The sequence below is a fragment of the Bufo bufo genome, chromosome 2, assembly GCF_905171765.1.
Source record: "Bufo bufo chromosome 2, aBufBuf1.1, whole genome shotgun sequence".
Taxonomy (NCBI): Eukaryota; Metazoa; Chordata; class Amphibia; order Anura; family Bufonidae; genus Bufo; species Bufo bufo.
In genome coordinates this window covers 561,529,290-561,551,055 of record NC_053390.1, presented here as the reverse complement: position 1 = coordinate 561,551,055, position 21,766 = coordinate 561,529,290, and positions in this window count along the sequence as shown.

Below are 21,766 nucleotides of genomic sequence, written 5' to 3'. Positions count from 1 at the left end.
ACATAAAATGGAGTCTGCATGATTCAGTGGAATAAAAACATACAAAATGGGGGACCAATGGGAGGGGGCTGGTAATGCATGATAGATATAAGAAGAGCAAAAAATCTAATGAACATGATTTTAACCAAAATGCATACAAAGTAATTTACAGCAATATCTATTGATGGTAAAATAGAGTAGGGCTTAAATTTCCCAAAAGAGTAGTGCATATAACGGCTTCCAATCAGTTAAAATGCATAATAGTGCCATACAACAACAGTGTCAGGGAGATCAAGAGTATCAAAAAGCTCTCCTAAAGTTCATGGAAATGATATAATAGCAAAAAAAAAACATCCCAGTGTCCCCCACTTACCCAACGAGTTTTGCCGGATGGCTTCATCAGGGGAAGTGAGGGGCAGTGGAATGGTTCAAATATATATAGCTGGATATATTAGAACACCTGTGAAGCGTCTATGCGTCGAGGATCACGTGAAAATATGTCCTGGCTCCCATCACATGATCAGAGCCAGGGGCAGTGAATGGTGTAATCTTAAACCCCACCCCAAAAAACTTCACGAACGGATAGAAAGTACCGGCAAGTTACGCAAAGTGAGGCGGAAGTGAACGAACAGAATGGCCGCCACAAACCCCACGCGCATGCACCCAAACCGCGATCACCTGACTGAATCATGTGATGGGTGTTGAACACATACCTCGACCGTAGACCTAGAATAGACTGCATGAACGAACATATCCTGTACTGCAATAGATTATAGGGTAAATATTAAAAGATCATGATGTTAATTAAGTATATCACATAGCATCACAGGCCAAAATATACTTAAAAGATGTTGTACCATTATGAATAAACTGAGCATGAGGACGTCATGTGATCACTGGCCCCAGTCTGTAATAAATACAGACAGAGCGTCCAGGATACATAATCTGAGATATATCAAGTCTATCGACGATTGCAACTACAAATAATGATTGAATTATTGAACAGTAGTGCCAATCAAAAAGACACCGTTATAGATACATATAGCATGATTATATAAAACATTTTTTTAAAAGCGATTGAAATTAGGGTCATAACGCTGCGCAAATACTAACGTGCCCAAATACATACATAGGACACAAAGTGCACTGCAATGAAATACGTGCCAAACGTGAAGAGTGACATACGTGGGAACTCCTTCAAGACTCTTGGAAGACCATTTCAGGGGACTACCTCTTGAAGCTCATCAAGAGAATGCCAAGAGTGCGCAAAGCAGTAATCAAAGCAAAAGGTGGCTACTTTGAAGAACCTAGAATATGACATATTTTCAGTTGTTTCACACTTGTTTGTTATGTATATAATTCCACATGTGTTAATTCATAGTTTTGATGCCTTCATAGTCATGAAAATAAAGAAAACTCTTCGAATCAGAAGGTGTGTCCAAACTTTTCATCTGTACTGTATATATACACTGCTCAAAAAAATAAAGGGAACACAAAAATAACAAATCCTAGATCTGAAATAACTAAATATTCTTCTGAAATACTTTATTCTTTACATAGTTGAATGTACTGACAACAAAATCACACAAAAAAAAAAAAAATGGAAAACACATTTTTCAACCCATGGAGGTCTGGATTTGGAGTCACACTCAAAATTAAAGTGGAAAAATACACTACAGGCTGATCCAACTTTGATGTAATGTCCTTAAAACAAGTCAAAATGAGGCTCAGTAGTGTGTGTGGCCTCCACGTGCCTGTATGACCTCCCTACAACGCCTGTGCATGCTCCTGATGAGGTGGCAGACGGTCTCCTGAGGGATCTCCTCCCAGATCTGGACTAAAGCATCTGCCAACTCCTGGACAGTCTGTGGTGCAACGTGACGTTGGTGGATAGAGCGAGACATGATGTCCCAGATGTGCTCAATTGGATTCAGGCCTGGGGAACGGGCGGGCCAGTCCATAGCATCAATGCCTTCGTCTTGCAGGAACTGCTGACACACTCCAGGCACATGAGGTCTAGCATTGTCTTGCATTAGGAGGAACTCAGGGCCATCCGCACCAGCATATGGTCTCACAAGGGGTCTGAGGATCTCATCTCGGTACCTAATGGCAGTCAGGCTACCTCTGGCGATCACATGGAGGGCTGTGCGGCCCTCCAAAGAAATGCCACCCCACACAGTTACTGACCCAATGCCAAACCGGTCATGCTGGAGGATGTTGCAGGCAGCAGAACGTTCTCCACGGCGTCTCCAGACTCTGTCACGTCTGTCACATGTGCTCAGTGTGAACCTGCTTTCATCTGTGAAGAGCACAGGGCGCCAGTGGCGAATTTGCCAATCTTGGTGTTCTCAGGCAAATGCCAAACGTCCTGCACGGTGTTGGGCTGTAAGCACAACCCCCACCTGTGGACGTCGGGCCCTCATATCACCCTCATGGAGTCTGTTTCTGACCGTTTGAGCAGACACATGCACATTTGTGGCCTGCTGGAGGTCATTTTGCAGGGCTCTGGCAGTGCTCCTCCTGTTCCTCCTTGCACAAAGGTGGAGGTAGCGGTCCTGCTGCTGGGTTGTTGCCCTCCTATGGCCTCCTCCACGTCTCCTGATGTACTGGCCTGTCTCCTGGTAGCGCCTCCATGCTCTGGACACTACGCTGACAGACACAGCAAACCTTCTTGCCACAGCTCGCATTGATGTGCCATCCTGGATAAGCTGCACTACCTGAGCCACTTGTGTGGGTTGTAGACTCTGTCTCATGCTACCACTAGAGTGAAAGCACCGCCAGCATTCAAAAGTGACCAAAACATCAGTCAGGAAGCATAGGAACTGAGAAAAGGTCTGTGGTCACCAGCTGCAGAACCACTCCTTTATTGGGGGTGTCTTGCTAATTGCCTATAATTTCCACCTGTTGTCTATTCCATTTGCACAACAGCATGTGAAATTGATTGTCACTCAGTGTTGCTTCCTAAGTGGACACTTTGATTTCACAGAAGTGTGATTGACTTGGAGTTACAATGTGTTGTTTAAGTGTTCCCTTTATTTTTTTGAGCAGTGTATATATATATCTTTTTTTTTTTTGAGATAGTGACAGATCTCACAGAGGTTAGAGGCAAGAAAGGGGTGGATAGTGCGGTCTACACCCCTATTCCAGCACAAGTGAGACCAGCTGGAGGTGCACGGGCTAGCATAAAGCACCTCCCAGGGTGTCAGTCTAGGGGAAGAAGACTCATTGTGCAACAGGGTCCTGCTGGAGGCTCTGTATTAGTGGTCTCAGCCGGGCTGGACAAAGGCTCCATTGGGAGAGCTGAAACGTTGCTGTCTGATGGGTGAATAAACCGTCCACCTTTTTCATCACAAATTTGGAGTGCTGCCTTTTTTCTTTACTCTATACACTTGGGACCTTGGCCTCAGGCCCCCAAGAGGATTTTGCACCCGCATCTAATTTGTGCTGCTTTTTTTCTTTCTTTTTCTATATATATACTGTATATATATATCGATTTTAAATGCAAACAGAATTCCTCATCTTTCGCGGATATAATGTCCAGGACATGTTCCCGTACTCTCCTTCTGAATTCCCTTGTGGTCATCCCAATATAAATTTTCCAACATGGACATGTAGCATGATATATTACTCCCACAGATATACAGTCTATCTTTTGAGTGATCTTGTATGTTCTTTGTCCAGTGTAATAATGGAAAGAATCACCTTTCAACACATTAGGGCATGCAACGCACTTCCCACAAGCGGAGCAACCCCATTTCGGACCCTTTGATCCAAATGCCTTTACAGGTTGCTCACCCCTATGGTAACTTTGGACCAACATGTCCTTCAAACTCCGAGATGTTCTATATGCTTTAGATGATTGTGGTGGTAAGTATTTTCGCAAAACCTTATTAGATAGTAAAGATATTTCTGTAAGATCTCCTGAACTTCCTGTGATCTAGAATTAAAAGTTGTGATGAACCTCACTAATTCTTTTTTACGTATAATATTTCATTACAATTGGTATGTATGGCACAATGCTGGGCCTTTTTTATTGTCCTGTTACTATAGCCCCTCTCCCGATAAAGCGTGGCTAGATCCATTATTCGCTTCTTAAAGTTGTGTTCTTCTGAACAAATACGTCTTGTACGTAAAAATTGTCCTACCGGGATGTTGTTGATGAGATGTCACAGATGTGATGAAGATGCATGCAATAGGCTATTGGTGGCAGTGGATTTTATAATCAAGTCAGTTTGAACATGATCGTCCTCATCTCTCTCCAATTCAATGTCCAAGAAGTCAATCTTCTTGTCACTCCATTTGTAAGTCAGTCTTATATTGTACGGATTCGCGTTGAGTTCAGAGATTAAATCCTCAAGTTCCTGGACTGAGCCCTGCCAGAAAAACAGAACATAATCAATGTATCTAGTCCAAAAATTTACTTTCTCAATTCCTTTCACAGGGTTAGTCATGAATATTTCTCTCTCCCACTGCCCCAAAAAAAGATTTGCATAGGACGGCGCAATAGCAACTACTGCTTCCTAACTTGTGATTCCCCCTCCGAGGAACCCCTGGGACCCCCTCACCAGAGACACAGACAAACAAGGGGATGTCTAGCAACCATGCCGGGAATAACACAAAACATACTAGACATAGAACGCCAAACTAGACATGACAACAAATCCCCAAAACAAACCCACACCAAGCATAACAACAGGTAAGGTAGGGAACAAGGAGGAGAACATAGGGAAACATCGGTAAAGACCTTGGTGTTCCACAAGGAGGCCCTCAAGGACAGGTGACTCATCCAGAGTGGAGCAAAGCTCCTTCTCCTACAAAGGCAGACAAACAACTGACCTCAATCTCACAACTCCAACATAAGAAGAGCCATCAGGCCACACCCAGCTCCACGTTGCTCACACCTTAACCTCGTACACACCAAAATGTGAAGGAAAGCCAGACTAAAAGGAGAAGTGACCACACATGCTAAAACAACACACTGCCACCAGCAACAAGCATGCATGGCACAAGTGTCACAGTCCACTACCACCAGACCATGACACAGCCGTGACAGTAAGGGACTCAATTTTACAGCAGGCCAGTGTACTACAGGCCCCAAAAAGTATGCATTCAGGGTACATAAAAGAACAAGTAAGTATGTGGCTGGAGGTAGATTACATGGTCATTGGATATCAATTTTACTTCAGGCCATTACAATCTCAGGTCAAATACATATGTTTAAAAGAACTAAAAATACTAAATTGGATTAAAAACATGGCTAACGAAATACTCCCTCTTGAAAAAACCCTAATGATAATACAGTAGTTGAAATTCGATAACGCGTGGTCGTCACTGGTGTTGAATTCCTACGAGGCTAGAGGTAGATTACACGGTCATTGGATATCAATTTTATAGCAGGCCAGAGGACTACAGGCCCCAAAAATTATGCATTCAGTGTACATAAAAGAACATGTAAGTATGTGGCTGGAGGTAGATTACATGGTCATTGGACTGCACATCCTTCCGACCGCACATCCAAGCCCTTTCCACCACCTGCCGCCTCCAACTCAAAAACATCTCTCGTATCCGCACTTTCCTTAACTTTGAATCTGCGAAAATGCTTGTACATGCCCTCATCATCTCCCACCTAGACTACTGCAACATTCTCCTCTGTGGCCTTCCATCTAGCACTCTAGCAACCCTCCAATCTATCCTTCTCTCTGATGCCCGACTAATCCACCTCTCACCCTGTTACTCCTCTGCCTCTCCCCTCTGCCAATCTGTCACCGCCAGATCTCTGAGAAGTTTTGACAGACGTTCTTCAGTACCTCTTGCATGATGTTCTTTTGTTTTGCTTTCGTTTTGTCATCTCTTCTCCCTCTCCCAGCTGTCATCTATTAGCAGTGATTGCCTCCCTTCATATCCCCTCCTATTCTGCCTCACTTTGCGGTTTATACTACTTCCTGGATTGTGCTCACTGCTAGATGCTGCAACTGCTGATTCCTCAGATAAGTCTATTCCTTTATTTGTGTTTTCCTGTTGGCTTGATTCTAGGTGACCCTGACTCCCTCCGTATTGAGTGCAGGGAGCCGGTGGTCGTGTCCCCTCACTATTATAGGGTTTTCAGGTGTCACTCAGTCTAGGTACGAGGGCATGCAATTTTCTATCATAAAGATCTTTGCATGGGCTGAGCAGTCAGGGAGAGCGCTAGAGATTTTATAGGGCTCACCCATATGTTCCTTAGTTTGGGATCAAGTCAGTCGAATCTTTATTTGTGACTTCTAGTTTTCTGCAACACCATCCGTGACGTTATAAACCGCCAAAACCGTCTTAAGCATGGATCCGGTTTCAGCCTTGATTGACCGCGTGCAGGCTCTTTCACTGGAGGTAGCAGATCTCCGTAAAACTGTCTCTCAGTTTCAGGTGACCGGTTCTGCTTGCGTTCATGGAGTTTGTTCTGAGCCTAAGATCTCGCTTCCGGATTCTTTCTCCGGGGGTAGTGAGAATTTTGTTCGTTTTAGAGAGGCTTGCAAATTCCATTTTCGCCTACTTCCCAAATCCTCTGGTGATGAGGAGCAGAGGGTGGGGAATCCTCATCTCGCTGCTCAGGAATAACGCTCAGTCTTGGGCCTTTTCGCTACCGGTGGGGGCACGGCCCCTCCGATCGGTGGATGAATTTTTTGTAGCCCTGGGTCAGATATATGATGATCCGGATCGTATTGCTCTGGCTGAATCTAAACTGCGTTTTTTATGCCAGGGTAAACAGTCCGCAGAGATATACTGTTCAGAATTTCGGAGATGGGCAGCTGATTCTGGTTGGAATGATGCTGCACTCCGAAGTCAATTTTGCCATGGTCTTTCGGAGGGATTGAAAGACGTATTTGCCTTTCATGAGAGACCTGCCTCCTTGGAGTCTGCCATGTCTCGGGCTGTTTGTATTGACAGGCGTCTTAGAGAGAGAGGAGAGATCACTCCTTCCTGTCATATTCAGTCCAAGGACAGTGGGGGGGTCTCATTCAGTGCGCAGGGGCCTCAGTCTCTCTCAATCCCCTCTAAGCCGGAGCCCATGCAGCTGGGTTTGATTGTCTCTAATAATAAAGGATTCAGCTCTCAGAGGAGGGTTTTTATTTCTGTTGTGGAGGTATAAATCATTTGGCAAATGTTCGCCCCTCTAGGAGATTCAGGGAGTTTTTGAGGGTAATAAAGAAACAAAAAGAAAAAAGTCCTCTAAAGACCTTCCATCTGTTACTATTGGCAAGGTTGATGCGGAAATTGAAGGTTTTCCGTTTGCTTGTAGTTCCCGTTTTGTCCTACGTGCCAGGGTGGCGCTAGAGAGCAAGAACATTGTTTGTTTTTGTAGATAGTGGAGCAGCTGTCAATCTCATTGATAATCAATTTGCCATAACACATGGTTTCCAGGTATGCACTTTGGGAAAGGATATACCTGTTTTTTGCTATCGATTCCGCTCCACTTTCTCAAAAATCGTTAAAGGGCATAGTTCACAATATCCGTTTGACTGTGGGTGATGCTCATGTTGAGGATGTGTCATGTTTCGTCCTAAGCGGATTACCTACTCCTCTAGTGTTGGGGCTACCCTGGCTCACTAAACATAACCCCACCCTTAATTGTCAAGCGAGGCAAATAAATTGGTTTCTACCAAGACTGTACCAACTTTTCTCTCTGAATTTTTGGATGTGTTTTCAGAGAGTGGTGTCCAGGAGCTGCCCCCTCACCGGGAGTACGATTGCCCTATTAATCTCATTCCAGGCGCCAAGCTGCCTAAATCTCGTTTATACAATCTCTCCCAACCTGAAAGGGTCGCTATGCGTACTTATATCTCTGAGAGCCTGAGAAAGGGACACATCCGACCCTCGAAGTCACCTGTTGCCGCTGTTTTTTTTTTTTGTTAAGAAAAAAGATGGTTCTTTAAGACCATGTCTGGATTTCAGGGAGCTGAACAGTATCACAATTTGTGACCCTTATCTGCTTCCTCTGATCCCGGACCTGTTTAACCAGATTGTTAGGGCTAAAGTTTTTTCTAAGTTGGATTTAAGAGGGGATACAACCTGGTCAGGGTCAGGGAAGGGGACTAATGGAAGACGGCCTTCAATACCCCTGAGTGCCATTTTGAGAATTTGGTTATGCCTTTTGGTTTGATGAATGCTCCAGCCGTCTTCCAACATTTTGTGAACAGCATTTTTTATCATTTTATTGGGGAAATTTGTACTAGTGTATCTAGATGACATTTAGATTTTTTCTCCTGACTTCAAAACTCATAGGGACCACTTACGTCAGGTCTTGCTCATTCTGCGGGAGAATAAATTATACACTAAACTGGAAAAATGTGTGTTTGCGGTTCCAGAAATTCAATTTCTGGGTTTTCTTTTCTCCGCTTCTGGTTTTCGCATGGACCCTCAGAAGGTCCGCGCTGTGCTTGATTGGGAGCTTCCTGAGAATCAGAAGGCGCTGATGCGTTTTTTGCGTTTTGCCAATTATTACAGGAAGTTCATTTTGAATTATTCTTCTGTTGTTAAGCCACTCACTGATATGACTAGAAAGGGGGTAGATATTTCCTCCTGGTCGGTAGATGCACGTAAGGCCTTTTCTAGTATCAAAGAGAGTTTTGCTTCCGCCCCCATCTTGGTACAACCTGATGTCTCTCTACCTTTCATTATGGAGGTGGACGCTTCTGAGGTGGGTGTGGGCGCGGTCTTGTCTCAGGGTCCCTCTCCTGCCAAATGGCGACTGTGTGCTTTTTTCTCAAAGAAGCTCTCCTCCACAGAGAGAAATTATGATGTGGGAGATAGGGAGTTGTTGGCCATCAAATTAGCTTTTGAGGAATGGCGCCATTGGCTAGAGGGAGCCAGACACCCTATTACCGTGTTTACCAACCATAAGAATCTGGCCTACTTGGAGTCAGCCAAGCGTCTGAACCCGAGACAGGCCAGATGGTCTTTATTCTTTTCTAGGTTTAATTTTGTTGTCACGTTCCGCCCTGGGGTTAAAAATGTGAAGGCTGATGCCCTGTCACGTTGTTTTCCGGGAGGGGGGAACTTTGAAGACCCGGGTCCCATTTTGGCTGAATGGGTGGTCGTCTCTGCTCTTTACCCTGATTTTGAGGCCGAGGTTCAGGCAGCCCAGGCAGAGGCTCCTGATCTTTGTCATCCTGGGAGGTTGTTTGTGCGACTCGCTTTACGACACAAGGTTTTTAAGGAGCACCACGATACTGTCCTTGCTGGGCACCCGGGGGGTAGAGCCACAGTGGATCTCATTGCTCGGAGATTCTGGTGGCCGGCTCTTCGTAAGACGGTTGAGGGTTTTGTGGCAGCCTGCGAGACCTGCGCTCGTGCCAAGGTCCTTCATTCACGGCCATTGGGTCCTCTCCTGCCGTTACCCATTCCTTCCCGTCCTTGGACACATCTGTCCATGAACTTCATTACGGACCTGCCTCGTTCCTCGGGGATGACTGTCATTCTGGTGGTGGTGGACCGTTTTAGCAAAATGGCGCATTTCATTCCATTTCCTGGGTTACCCAATGCTAAAACGCTGGCGCAAGCATTTGTTGATCACATTGTCAAATTGCATGGCATTCCTTCAGACATAGTCTCTGATAGGGGCACGCAGTTTGTTTCCAGATTCTGGAAGGCCTTCTGTTCTCGCTTGGGGGTTCGCTTGTCGTTCTCTTCTGCTTTTCACCCGCACTCGAATGGCCAGACGGAGCGCGTCAATCAGAATCTGGAGACATATCTGCGCTGTTTTGTGACAGAGAATCAGGAGGTTTGGTGTTCTTTTTTGTCCCTTGCTGAGTTTGTTTTAAATACCCGTCGCCAGGAGTCCTCTGATAAGTCACCATTTTTTGGTGCATATGGGTTTTATCCGCAGTTTGGGACATTCTCTGAAGAGGGGTCTTCTGGTTTACCTGATGAGGAGAGATTTTCCTCGTCTTTGTCATCTATTTGGCAAACGATTCAGGGTAATCTAAAGAGCATGAGTGAGAGATATAAGCGTGTGGCGGATAAGAGACGTGTGCCTGGTCCGGACCTGAATCTGGGTGATCTGGTGTGGTTGTCTACTAAGAATATCAAATTGAAGGTTCCCTCCTGGAAGTTGGGTCTTAAGTTTATTGGGCCTTACAAGATCTTCATCAATCCCGTTGCTTTCCGTCTTGATCTTCCTCAGACTTGGAAGATCCATAATGTTTTTCACAAGTCCCTATTAAAACCTTATGTCCAACCCACTGTACCCTCCTCTTTGCCTCCTCCTCTGATTGTGGTTGATGGTAATCTTGAATTTCAGGTCTCTAGGATTGTGGATTCTCGTATTATCCGCGGTTCTCTCCAGTACCTTGTTCATTGGGAGGGTTATGGTCCTGAGGAGAGGATGTGGGTCCAGTGGCGGACATTAAGGCCACTCGTCTTATTAGGGCTTTCCATACGTCCCATCCTGAGAAGGTGGGCTCTAAGTGTCCGGAGTCCACTCGTAGAGGGAGGGGTACTGTCACCGCCAGATCTCTGAGAAGTTCTGATAGATGTTCTTCAGTACCTCTTGCATGATGTTCTTTTGTTTTGGTTTTGTTTTGTCATCTCTTCTCCCTCTCCCAGCTGTCATCTATTAGCAGTGATTGCCTCCCTTTATATCCTTTCCCATACTGCCTCACTTTGCGGTTTATACTACTTCCTGGATTGTGCTCACTGCTAGATGCTGCAACTGCTGGTTCCTCAGATAAGTCTATTCCTTTATTTGTGTTTCCTGTTAGCTTGATTCTAGGTGACCCTGACTCCCTCCGTATTGAGTGCAGGGAGCCGGTGGTCGTGTCCCCTCACTATTATAGAGTTTTCAGGTGTCACTCAGTCTAGGTACGAGGGCATGCAATTTTCTATCATAAAGATCTTTGCATGGGCTGAGCAGTCAGGGAGAGCTCTAGGGCTTTAATAGGGCTCACCCATATGTTCCTTAGTTTGGGATCAAGTCAGTCGGATCTTTATTTGTGACTTCTAGTTTTCTGCAACACCATCCGTGACACAATCCCTTCACTGGCTCCCCATTGCCCAGCAAATTCACTTCAAAGTACTAAAAAATACATACAAGGCCATCCACAAACTGTCCCCTCCCTACATCTCTGAGCTACTTTCCCGATACATCCCCACACACACTCTCCGATCCTCACAAGACCTCCTTCTCTCCTCTCCTCTTATCACCTCTTCCTACAATCGCCTGTAAGATATCTCCCGTGCATCCCCCACACTCTGGAACTCGCTACCCCAACATATCAGACTCTCACCTACAGTGGAATCCTTCAAAAGAAACCTGAAAACCCACCTCTTCAGACAAGCCTACAACCAGTGACCCTGCTGCCTCTATACCGCTCTGACCAAGTTCACCCGCACCTCCTGTGTCCTTCTCCCATACCATGTAGATTGTAAGCCCTCACGGGCAGGGCCCTCTCTGCTTCTGTACCAGTTTGTAACTCGTCTTGTTTATGATTACTGCAATTGTCTGTATTATGTATGCATACCACTTTTCATATGTACAGAGCTATGGAATAAATGGCGCTTTAATAATAAATAATAATAATAATAATATCAATTTTACAGCAGGCCAGTGGACTACAGGCCCCCAAAAATTATACATTCAGCGTAATAGGCTGGAGGTCTATTAGACGGGCAATTGATATCAATTTTACTGAAGTCCAGTACAAATACAGGTCTAAAACAATCTAAAAATATAAAATTGGATTAAAAACATGGCAAGCGAATTCCCCCTTCTTGAAAAAAAAACTAATGATAATAGTTGAAACACGTGGTCGTCACAGGTGTTGAATTCCTCCGAGGCCCAAAACATTAGGCATTCAACGGACAGAAAAGGCCATTTATGCCGCTGTATTTACCTAAGACAGGGACCATTATTTCTTCTTGGTGGTGGCGGATATTTGGGGGCTGTCATGAGGAAATTCAATTAAATGTGTTTGACTCGTCACATGTGTTGAATTCCTCCAAGATCCATGCCTCATTGAATTCCTCCAAGATCCATGCCTCATTCAAGCTAAGAGTTCCATGGCAAATTTTGCCAGCTCTGGCCACAGGTCAAGCCTGCACACCCAGTAATCCAGGTGTTCCTCACCGTTAACCCGATGTAGTCGAACACCTGTCAGTCTAGGTATTCCCTGAGGCTGGATCTGGAGGGCAGCTGTCGATGGCTTGGCTGCAAGAATGATCTCATATCCGAAGTGACCAACACATCTTCAAATCGCCCTCTTCTTGCATGCAATGTTGCATTGGTACCCGGAACTGTTTCTCTGTGAGTGGAAATGCCTCTGCCAGCGCCCGCAAAGCAGAATGCAGCATTTGTTGAAGCAAGGCCTGGAAGTGCTGCATTCTGAAAGCCCTCTGTGATGCTAGTAACATGTCCACCATTTTGTCTTTGTACCGGGGGTCTAAGTATGTTGCCACCCAGTACTCTTCCTTGCCCTTTATGCTTTTTATGCGGGGGTCCCTCTTCAAACACTGGAGCATGAAGGCCCCTATTTGCACTAAACTAGATGCGGTGGAGTGGCCTGGCTCCTGCTCATCGTCCAGGATAATGTCGTCCTCGGTCTCCTCCCCCCAGCCACGGACAACACCAGGGATCTCATAAAATTTTAAAGCATTCTCTTTTTACTCCTCCTCCACCCCGGCACCATCCTCCTCTGACTCCTCTTCAGACTCCTGTTGACTTGTCTCAGATGGAGTAGCCCCCCCTGGGAATTTATCCAGCATTGTGACTTCCTCTTCTTCCTGCTCCTGCTCCTCGACGGCTTGATCAATGACACAACGCAATGCACGCTCCAGAAAGAAGGCGTAAGGTACAATGTCACTGATGGCGCCCTGGCTGCATCTAACCAGTTTGGTGATCTCATCAAATGGCCGCAGAAGTCTGCATGCGTCGCGCATTAGCAGCCACTGGCGCAGTGAAAAAACCAAGCTTCCAAGAACCTGTCCTGCCGCAGAGTTCATACAGGTAGTCATTAACTGCACGTTTCTGCTGGAGCAGCCTATCAATCATATACAAGGTGGAGTTCCATTGCATCGGGCAGTCACAAATCAGACGTTTCATGGGCAGGTGAACATCAGCAATATGGGCCATGGCCGTGTAAGATCTTCTAAAATGGCCAGAGTTATTTCCTGGCCTGCTGCAAGACGTCCTGGACCCCAGGTATTTGGCAACAAATCGCTGCACGACTCAGTTCAGGACATTTGCCATGCACCGGCACATGTGTCATTTTGCCCTGTTTCAGCGTGCTCAGCAGATTGGCACCGTTGTCGCACACCACTTTACCAACTGTCAAATTGAGAGGGGTTAGCCACTGATTGGCCTGTGACCACAAAGCTGAAAGGAGTGCAGGACAGGTGTGGCTCTTGGCTTCCAGGCACAACAGCCGCAGCACAGCATGGCAACTTCTCACCTGGCACGTCAAATAGGTTCTGGAGAGCTTGGGGGGGGGGGCGCAGTGGAAGAGGCGGTAGCAGTGGAAAAGGAGGAGTCAGCCGAGGAGGAGACGGAGAATGGACTAGGAGGAGGAGAAGAAGAGGCAGGCCTGCATGCAATTCATGGCGGTAACACCAAATCCACACAGGTGCCACGGGTTGCATGCTTGACAGCCGTCAGAAGGTTCACCCAGTGGGCAGTAAAAGTAACCTTTCCAGCCCATGTTTGCTAGACCACGTGTCTGTGGTCAGATGTATATTGGCACCGACACTGTGTGCCAGAGATACATTCAATTGCTGCTGAACGTGGCCATATAGCTCCATGATGCACTTCTGGGAGAAATATTTCTTTCCGGGGACCTTCCATTGCTGTGTGCCAATAGCCACAAATTTTCTAAAGGCCTCCGAGTCCACCAGTTTATATGGCAGTAGTTGGCGGGCTAGCAGTTCCGACAAGCCAGCGGTCAGCCGTTGGGCAAGAGGGTTTTCCAGCGTCATCATTTTTATTCGCTCGAACATTTGGGCCACGGATGCTTGCCTTTTGCCAGATGAACGCGACTAGTGTTGAGCACGAATATTCTAAAAGCGAATTTTTATCTCGAATATCGCCACTTTGAGAATTCGCTAATATTTACAATATAGTGCTATATATTCGTTATATCAAATATTCGTAATTTTTTCCATCTGAACACATGATTCCTCCCTGCTTCTTGCTTGTGGGCCAATGAGTCATTGGCCCACAAGCAAATTAAGCAGGGAGGAATCATGACTTCACATGGAAAGAAATTACGAATATTCCAAAATATGAATATATAGTACTATATTGAATATACTGCAATATATTCTTTTTTTCAAATATTCGTCATTTTTTTCCTTCTGAAGTCATGATTCCTCCCTGCTTAAGTTGCTTGTGGGCCAATGACTCATTGGCCCACAAGCAAGAAGCAGGGAGAAATCATGTATGTGTTCAGATGGAAAAAAAATGACGAATATTCTAAAAACTAATATATTGTACTATATTCCATAGTGCTATAAATTCATTTCTGTTCACTTCAGATGGAAAAAAATTACGAATATTCTAAAATACGAATATATAGTACTTTATTAAATATACTGCTATATATTCGTTTTTTAGAATATTCTGCATTTTTTTCCATCTAAAGTCATGATTCCTCCCTGCCTAAGTTGCTTGTGGGCCAATGACTCATTGGCCCACAAGCAAGAAGCAGGGAGAAATCATGTTTGTGTTCAGATGGAAAAAATGACGAATATTCTAAAAACTAATATATAGCACTATATTCTATAGTGCTATATATTCGTTTTTGAACCACGCCTGTATTGATCGCGTAATATTCGCATATTACACAATCATTACCTTGCTGATTTTCAAGTACAAAAAAGAATGTAGAATATAACGAATATTTGAATTTGCGAATATTCTACGAATATTATACAAAATATTTGCAAAATATTACAAATTCCAATATGACCCCTGCCGCTCATCACTAAACGCGACGACGGCACAGTGGAGGGGAGGACAAATGGGAGGAGAAAGAGAAGGAGAAGAGGCAGGACGTGGAACACCAGGAGTGTGGCTTTGTGGGTTCTGACGGTGTTGCTCGCACTGGGCTCAGTGATGGGAGGCCAGGTGCCTTCTTGAGGCGGTCGTCCCTAGGTGAGTGTTGGGCTTACCATGACTTATGCATCGACAGCACAGGCTGAAGATGGCAACACTATTGTCAGCAGCTGACATGTTAAAAAAAGCCCACACTGTGGAGCCATGTGCCGTCATACTGGGAGCGCCAGATGTGCACTGTAAGTTCTGCCTGCTTCTCCTCCCAATCTGCTGCTCCTTCTCTCCCTCTGAACTTTCCTCCTCTTCCTCTCTTGTGGGAACCCACGTGACATCCATCGACACATCATCATCGTCACCTTCACCACCACTGACATTAGAGATCTCGGAGTAGGCAGCAACAGCGGGGACCACCCTCCTTGGGCTGATCTGGGAACGGTCATCAGACTTCTGGGTGGTGACCGTTGATACCTCCTCTTCCTGATACGATGCCAAGAATGGCTGCACATCGGTAAGGTCTTTGAATGGATGGGAAAATAATACCTCTGACTCGAGCGGAGAGGATATGGTGGTGGTGGTGTCTTTAGGAGTGCACACAGCAGAGAGTGGAGAGGGTACAGATAGAGAGGATGTGAAGGATGTAGAAGCGGAAGGCTGAGTGATCCACTCAACCAAGTCTGGTGCGTCCTTTGACATAATCGCACGCACCTTCTGCAACTTTCCACTTACACTCTGGCCTGGTGCACCTGCCCGACCCCTACCACCCCTGCGGAATAGCCTGCCTCTTCCTCTGCCTGTCATTTTCAAAATGACCCTGTGACAAAAGTCCCTATAGAAGAGCAGTATTTGTGGAAGAAGGTATATAACACCCTTTCTTCAATCAGTTTTTTGGGGGGGCAACTGGTATATCACACCAGTAGAAATTATTTGTTCCAATAGCATTTGTCACTCTGTGTAGCTGCAGTAACGCAGCAAAACAGCAAACAAATGCTGCACTAACCAAATGCACTATATAGAAAGTATATTATTGGTATATCACACCCCTGCTTCAATAAAAAAATTTGGGGGGCAATTGGTATATCACACCAGTAGAAATTATTTGTTCCAATAGCGTTTGACACTCTGTGTAGCTGCGGTAATGCAGCAAAACCGCAAACAGATGCTGCACTACCTAATTGCACTATATAGAAAGTATTTTATTGGAATATAACACCACTGCTTCAATAAAATTTTTTTGGGGGGCAACTGGTATATCACACCAGTAGAAATTATTTGTTCTAATAGGGTTTGTCACTCTGTGTAGCTGCGGTAATGCAGCAAAACCGCAAACAAATGCTACACTACCTAAATGCCCTATATAGAAAGTATATTATTGGTATATCACACCCCTGCTTCAATCAATTTTTTTGGGGGGCAACTGGTATATCACACTAGTAGAAATGATTTGTTCCATTAGCGTTTGTCACTCTGTGTAGTTGCGGCAACGCAGCAAAACCGCAAGCAAATGCTGCACTACCTAAATGCAGTATATAGAAAGAATATTATTAGTATATAACACCCCTGCTTTAATCAGTTTTTTTGGGGGGCAACTGGTATATCACACCAGTAGAAATTTTTTGTTCCAATAACGTTTATCACTCTGCGTAGGTGCGGTAATGCAGCAAAACCGCAAACAAATGCTGCACTACCCAAATTCCCTATATAGAAAGTATATTATTGGTATATCACACCCCTGCTTCAATACATTTTTTGGGGGGGCAACTGGTATATCACACTAGTAGAAATTATTTGTTTCATTAGCGTTTGTCACTCTATGTATCTGCGGTAACGCAGCCAAACAGCAAACAAATGCTGCACTACCCAAATGCACTATATAGAAAGTAGTTTATTGGTATATAACACGTCTGCTTCAATGAGTTTTTTTGGGGGGCAACTGGTTTATCAAACCAGGTGAAATTATTTGTTTCAATAGCAATTGTCACTTTTTGTAGCTGAGGTAATGCAGCAAAACCGCAAACAAATGCTGCACTACCTAATTGCACTATATAGAAAGTATTTTATTTGTATATAACACCACTGCTTCAATCAGTTTTTTTGGGGGGCAACTGGTATATCACACCAGTAGAAATGATTTGTTCCAATAGGGTTTGTCACTTTGTGTAGCTGCGGTAATGCAGCAAAACCGCAAACAAATGCTGCACTACCTAAATGCCCTATATAGAAAGTATATTATTGGTATATCACACCCCTGCTTCAATGAGTTTTTTGGGGGGGCAACTGATATATCACACTAGTAGAAATGATTTGTTCCAATAGTGTTTGTCACTCTGTGTAGCTGCGGTAACGCAGCAAAACCGCAAACAAATGCTGCACTACCCAAATGCACTATATAGAAAGTATATTATTGGTATTTCACACCACTGCTTCAATCACATTTTTGGTGGGGCAACTGGTTTTTCACACCAGTATAAATTATTTGTTCCAATAGCTGCGGTAACGCAGTAAATCCAAAAACTAATGCTTTTCTACTGTCACAGGGCGCCGACTTTGCACTCTGCCCATTCAGTGCTGCTGGCGCCCTGCGATATGTTCGGAGCGAGGACGCACGCTGCGTCCTCGTCTCTAAAGCAACAAAGGGCAGAGAGGACACAGCTGCGCATGCCTCCTTAGCGTGGCCGGCATCCTCCACTCCCATAGTGACTGCAAAGTATCTGAACGCCGAACTGGGCACTCGGCGTTCAGCTGTATGCAGGGGGATGAGTCATGTGACGCTGGCCACGTTGCATGACTCCTGCTCTGATGGCCACAGGTTGCCTGAGATTAAGGTCCTATACCTAGTGTATACTCTGTTGGCTTTTCACTTTGTATTGAACTTTGGCTATTTACTCGACTTTGTATTTTGCTTGCTCCTTTTGCATTTTTGCTTCTCCTGGTATTGACTTTCTGTTTGTACATTGACACTGCTTCTGCTTGTTCCCTGGTACTGATGTGATATCCTGGTTTTGACCTTGCTTGTTTGACCATCCTGGTTTTGACCTTGCTTGTTTGACCACCCTGTCTTTGCCTGTTGTCTGTCCCTCAGGTTAGGGATCGCCGCCCAGTTGCGCTCCGTTGCCTAGGATGGGTAGTGCAAATATTATGTCCTTACAAGGCGACCCCCAAGACTGGGCATTTTTGTTACCCCCCGACTCTCAGTCGACACATTTTTTTAAGCCCTCTGAGTTTTGTATGATGAACCTGACAGAGGGTCTGTAGCTGAAACTCAGTTAAAATCCCTTGTGCAGGGTGACCTACCAGTAGACGATTACTGTACTCAATTTCATAAATGGTGAGTTCCCTCTGGTTGGAATGAACCAGCTCTTAAAAGTCAGTTTAGGTCTGGCCTATCTATGACTCTCAAAGATATGCTTGTTGCTTATCCCTCTCCTGAGAGCTTGGAGAAAACCATGACTCTTGCTGTAAGACTGGACAGACACATTAGGGAGAGACAACGGGAGCATTTGCTTTTTCCACAGGTTATATCCAAACCAAAAACCAGTCCTGTGGAGATCAAGTCCAAGCCTTGTACTGACGAACCTATGCAGCTAGGATTGACCAGAAGAGACCAACGTCGTCGTCGTGGTACATGTTTTTACTGTGGCGACTCCAATCATTGGATCCGGCAATGTCTCAAGGTCCCTCCTTCCGGAAGATCATCCAAACCAGAGGGTTCTAAAAATAAGGTACTCCCTGGGGTGGTCAAGCAGAAGTTATTGGTATCTTTTACTGTTTCATTTGGTTTAAACAAGGGGTCAGGTAGTGCATTTATTGATTCTAGGTCGGCCTCTAATTTTATTGATCTTAAATTTGCTCTTCAGGTGGGGATACCTATGCTGGCCCTTCCAAATCCTATCCACATTGTAGCCATTAATTCTACCCCCTTGCTAGGAGGCACTGTTAAGTATTGTACGCCTGAAATAACGTTGACTGTAGGGGTAGCTAACACTGAGAATTGCTCCTTGTTGATCTTAGAAAATGTACTCTCTGAAATGGTTTTAGGTATGCCCTGGCTCCTATTACACAACCCTGTCATTAGGTGGAACAGAGATGAGCTTGAAAAATGGGGTCCCATGTGTAATTCTTGTTTAACCATTATACAGGCGGGTACCTCTTCTGAATCTAAGACGTTACCTGCATATATAAAGGAATTTGCTGTGTTCTCCACATCTGACCCGAGAAGTCTGCCCCCTCCCCATAGATCTTATGACTGTGCTATTGATATAGTGATGGGTTCCAAGTTCCCTAAGAGGCGGATATATAATTTATCTGTGCCAGAACGCAATGCTACGAGGTTGTATATTAAGGAGAGTCTAAATAAAGGACACATCAAACCCTCTGTTTCTTCTATGGGGGCGGGGTTCTTTTTAGTTAAAAAAAAGGATGGAGACATCAGACCGTGTATTGATTATTGTGAATTGAACAAAATCACTATAAAAAATCAATACTCCCTCCCATTGATCCCCGATCTATTCAATCAGGTTCTGGGGGCATCATGGTTCTCCAAACTTGATTTGAGAGGGGCATATAATTTTATTCATATCAAAAAAGTGTCCAGAGGGACACTTTAAATACCCTGTCATGCCTTTTGGTAATGCTCCCGCAGTCTTTCCAAGTTTTATGAATGACATATTCAGAGAATTCATTGGTAAATTTATGATTGTGTATCTTGATGATATTTTGATTTTTTTCCCCGATTTGGCATTCCCATGTTATTCATATCAAACAAGTGCTGGAAATTCTAAGAGAAAATCAATTATCGGTCAAATTAGAAAAATGTGTTTTTGGGGTCCAAGAAATTTTTTATCTAGGTGATATCCTTACTCCACACTCGTTCAAGATGGATCCTGGTAAGGAACATTCTATTTAAGACTGGGTAAGGCCATCTTCCCTTAAAGCATTACAGCTCTTCCTTGGGTTCTTATTATCGTAAATTTATTTTAAAAATTCTGTAATTGCTAGACCCTTAACCGACTTAACCAAGAAGGGGGCGGATCTTGTTAATTAGCCTGTGGAGGCCATAGAAGCCTTTCGAAACTGTAAAAAAAATCTTTTGGGAACGCCCCAGTCTTGATACAGCCGGACCAAGAGAAACCTTTTGTGGTGGAGGTTGATGCTTTTGAGGGTGGGGTGGGGGTCTATATTTTCTCAGGGACCCTCTAACCTCACTAATCTAAGACCTTGTGCTTTTTTTTTTTCATGAAAATTCTCTCCTACTGAGAGGAATTATGATATTGGTAATCAGGAATTGTCAGCCATTAAATGGGCATTTGAGGAGTGGAGACATTTTTTGGAGGGGGCCAAACATTGTATCACTGTTCTTACTGATCACAAAAATGTATTATTTCTAGAGTCCGCTAAACATCTGAATCCTCGCCAGGCCAGATGGGCATTGTTCTTCACACGTTTTAACTTCTCTATTACTTTCAGGCGAAGAAGTAAGAATGTGAAAGCTGATGCTTTGTCTCGAAGTTTTTGAGCGTTTCAACCTCCTGACACTGCTCCTGAACCTATTTTGCCGGCTAACATCATTGTGGCATCTGTATCTGCGGATCTTGCTTCGGATATTGAGGCAGCACAACATCTACCTCCGAAGCAGACACCCACAGATAAGTTATTTGTTCCTGGTCATTTCCGTCTCCGACTGCTGGGTGAGTGCCATGATTCTGTTTTATGTGGTCATCCTGGTATTGAGGCCACCAGGGAACTGGTGTCCAGGTCTTATTGGTGGCCTACGTTATCTAGAGATATCAGTTCTTTTGTCTCTGCTTGTGAGGTATGTGCCAGATCCAAGACTCCTAAAATATGTCCTGCTGGTGAATTACGACCATTACCCCTTCCTGGTAAACCCTCATCACATATTTCCATGGATTTCATTACTGACTTGCCACCCTCTGAGGGCAAATCCGTGGTTTGGGTAATGGTCGATAGGTTTAGTTAGATGGTACATTTTGTTCCTCTGGCCAAGCTCCCAAATGCCAAGACTCTGGCTTCTGTTTTTATTGAGCAAGTGGTACGATTGCATGGAGTTCCAGAGAATATTGTTTCTGACAGAGGGGTTCAATTTGTTTCTAAGTTTTGGAGAGCATTTTGTCAGAGGTGTGAGATATCATTGTCCTTTTCATCAGCTTTTCATCCCGAGACTAATGGGCAGACTGAACGATTGAATCAGGCAGTGGAACAGTTTTTAAGATCTTACATCTCTGATAATCAGCAATTATGGGTGAAATATCTTCCTTTGGCAGAATTTGCCATCAATAACCATGTGAACTCTTCCACTGGAGTCTCACCATTCTTCTGTAATTTTGGTTTCCATCCTTGATTTAATTCTTGTTCATCGATTTCCTCAACTAAACCTGAAGCTAATAGTGTAACTTCAGAACTGTGCACAGTTTGGGCTCGGGTTCAGTTGAACCTGGAAAAAGATCAGGAGGTTTAGAAAATTAATGCTAACAGGAAGCGTTCCAAAGGGGTAGATTTTAAGGTTGGGGAAAAAGTCTTGTTGTCCACAGAAAATTGGTCCTTAAGAGTGTCTTCTAGGAAATTTGTGCCACGATTTATTGGACCACATGAAATTCTTGACATCATTAATCCTGTATCATTTAGGTTGAAACTGCCAAACTCATTTTGTAACCACAATGTAATTCATAAATCTTTGCCTAAAAAATATATTTCACCCATAGTTCCATCTCAGGCAGTTCCTTCTTCTGTTCTGGTGGATGGTCAAAATGAATT